Here is a 3764-nt window from a genome sequence, read left to right on the forward strand (position 1 = left end):
ATCCGAAGATAAAGATTCATTTGACGGAATATACTCCGATTCTGAACTGCAAAAGTCTTCAAACTCATCGAACCGAGAGTTATCAGTAGAATTAGAAATTACACCTGATGGGCCCGCAGAATTCAAATTATCTGATAATGACTCCATAACATTGTTTAGAGTAGCAAATTTACTATTTGGTGAGGTATTTCTGAAGGAATGTTCAGATTTGATGACACTTTTGTCTGAGAGAGGGGAAAAGTATGTGTCAGAAGAAAGCAAGGAAACATGGGCAACACTAACAATCTTCTGACACGTGAGCAAATTTGTCCTGAACAGCCAATTGTACTATAGATTCGCTGCGTTTCATTCTGGTTTACTGTATAACTTTATGCACACGTTTGATGATCACACTTTAGAATCTGAAATAGACATCAAGATAGATATAAATCTAAGGAGAAACTATTTGCCATTTTACGCTCGTACTTTTTTAGACATTTAAAACTGACATTGAGTAAACGGATAAACCATATTATTCGACGTAGCTAATTATTTCACGACTGTATCTTTCCATAAACTAAAAGACTTATCCTTTATTATTGTTTAGCACAGATTAGTTCCAATCAAATAAAGTATTGAAAGCTCCAACTGGTGCTCGGCATTTTTTAAATCTATATATCATCATAATACTCAAATATCTAACGAATATTCGAATAGTCGAGTATTCGAATATTCGTTTTCAGTTCACCGTTATCTTAGAAGAAAAATCGTTATTTCATATCATTTTTGGCAACGGATAAAAAAGTGCCTTTGGCGGCACGTTAATTGTAACACTGCGCAAAAGTTGATGATGCGAATCACCAGAACACAGAGACGTAATTTTATATTCATTTGTTGAAGAGCAAATGATTATTTTCATTTGATTATATTTCTTACCTCTATATTAGTTAATAAAACCACGAAACGTCTAACCCAAACTATTAAATATCAAAGAGTAGAAAAGTGGTCTGAAAATATGTCGAAGCTTTTGATACAAGACAACACTGTAGGGCTTCCTAACAAACGTGAGCCATCCGCGAGTATATATCATTCAACTGAAATATGTAAAGATTATTCTTAAATGAATTCAATTTAAGAGCCCCTCTTGCCTCACAACCCGGGCTTCATTTCATCTGTTGTATTTAGCGGGCTTTGCATCATCCGTAGGAAGTATATATATATAGCGACATTTGTCCAGCTTGGGGTGCCTGAGAAGATATATCCCTTCATAGTTAGCATAGTTCACTTCTGTTGTGTGCTCTACTGACCTGAGCCCCAATCCTCCTATGTTCACTGGGAGGTATACCGTTGCATTGGAGGAGGATTTGCCCTTCAGTTTGTGCTCAACCAACATCTTTCTGATGGTCTTGGCCAGTTGTCGGCATCGCTTGAGGGTAGTGCTTCTCTTCTCGTCTGAGAAGACATTTGCTGTCACATAGGTAACTGCAGAATGAAGTGTTGCAATCTTTTGCGCTGGCGCGAGCTGCGAACCCAGGACCAGGCCAAGCCTTTTCGACATCTGCTCCTCAATCCGGGAATAGTTTTCCTCCGGGTCTTTCTCCAGCTGTAGAAAGCCCAGGTGTTTATAGCCCTGCAGGACCTGTGGGTGAAACGGTTCCAGGTCTCCATATCCGTCCCTCGCCCCCGTTGTTCTCGTGTAGTGCCCACATTTAGGTATGTTTAGCTCGAGCCCGATTTCTCCAGCAGCCTTTGTTAGCTCCATTGTGATTGTTTTTAAGCTGGACTTTGTAGGAACGTGGCATTTTATATCTCCCATGAAGGCGAGGATTCGGTGTTTTCCCCTGCTCTGTTTTCCGATCTTGGGGCTACAGTTCACGTGTCTGACCAATATCGCCGTGACCAGCATGAAGAGGAGCGGGCTCATCGAGTCCCCCTGAAACACTCCTCTCCGGACCGGGATTGGCGCGGTTTTCCGGTTCGGATACGGAGGGACCAAATTTTTATGGCCAATTTTGTGGCCGCTCTAATGTTGCGGTGCCGCGGCAGGGCAACAATGAGCTTCTTGAGGGCGCAGTGGTGGACAGAATTGAACGCCTTGAAGAAGTCATACCACGTCGAATGGTTTGCGGTAGTCCGCTTCCTTGCTAGGGTGGTGATGCTCTTATCTTCGAGCAGGCCGTGGGTGGTAGCGCAGATGTTTGGCTGGGCGAACTGCTCTGGGGAGATTGCGCAGTCCGGGAGTGACTCTCAGAGTGACCGTGATTACTTACTGTGATTATAGTATATTACTTTATGTACTTATATCTAGAGTATTTACAAGAAACATATTAATGAAACTGAATTAACTTGCAAATTGTTTGCTTAAAGTTACGTACGTAGACATCGCAGCGCCAGGAGTCTCGGTTAGCTTTTGGTGGTCAATCTTCTAATCAAAAGGTTTGTTGTCGATATGGCCACACTATAGCTGATTCGATTTTAAAGAATTTGCAATTCTCTGGCGGAGACCATCAGGTGTTGCTTGAGGATGGTCTGAAACGATTTAATTTCTCCTGTTTGAAGTATTTCTCCGTAGCAGCCTACTACGCAACTAGCAAACTTGACTGGGCATTTGTGGATTCGTGCCAATTCGCCGACTAGTGTTATGTCTCTCGCTGTGTTATCTTGGTTGCATCTGTTTTTTGTCTAGAGTTTATGGTGTATCTAGATTTTTTTAGTAGCTCCTGTCGTCTGATATTTTGTAGGTGGGACACCGCCACTTCGAATACAAAGATTTGATCTGGGTTGGAGAGTTTCACCACGATGTCCGGCTTATTGTGGTACAGAGGGCGGTTGGTCAGTATTTTTTTCCGGCTATATCTTCTCCATCCGTCCAAAGTTGGGGATCTATGGACAAGGATTTCAATTTTTGCACCCTCGGATATTACGAGTCTTCCATACTGCATGTATTCCTCTTTGAGCTGGATGAATATTTTGTCTTTAATGGTGTTTGTCACCATGCGACAGCATTCTTGTATGTTGTCCATGTTATCAGGTATGTTTACGTCATAGTATTCAAGCACCCACTTCATATCACTTATAGGGTTTCTCCAGCCAGCTGTCTTTGTGGTCTACCAGAGCCTTTCGTATTTTCTTGTCTATGTCTCTGCAACATTTCAAGCTCGAGCTCCGTTTATCCTCTGGGAATATATTAGAGGTGATATACGTTACAGCTAGGATTATAGTTGAATTTAGTAGGCTAATTTTTTGAGCGTTGTTAGTTTAGATTCCAGTATGATCCCTAGCTTATCTTCTAGTTGTTGACCTATTTTATTATAATTTTCTTCTGTGCCTTTATTGAGCTGTGTTAGGCCCAAGTATTTATATGCTTGCCCAATTTGTGGTAGAAAGGTTGTCTGGTCTGGATTGTTTTCTCCGGAGTATTGGCCACATTTCTCAAGATTTAATTCCAATCCAATATCCATTGCTGCCTCATTAAGTGCTGTTGTAATCGTCTTAATTATCGCTTTAGTAAGAGCATGGCACTTGATGTTGCTCATGAATGCTAGGATTTGGTGTTGACCTTTCGATTTTTTTTATTATGTCTGTGTTGTGTTTCACGTGATTTCTGCTCGGTGAGGTCAGCAGTAAAAAAAGTAATGGGCTCATTGAGTCCCCTTGAAGTAGTCTTCTCCTTACTGGGATTGGAGTTGTTTTCAGGTGGTTGATTTGGATTCTTGATGACCACAGTTTGATGCAGGTTTTTATGGATTTTATTATCATTTCATGGATGGCTAAGGTGTCGATTA

Source organism: Dendroctonus ponderosae, unplaced genomic scaffold, assembly GCF_020466585.1.
Source record: "Dendroctonus ponderosae isolate FM_Combo_2020 unplaced genomic scaffold, Dpon_F_20191213v2 Dpon_F_20191213_1, whole genome shotgun sequence".
NCBI lineage: Eukaryota > Metazoa > Arthropoda > Insecta > Coleoptera > Curculionidae > Dendroctonus > Dendroctonus ponderosae.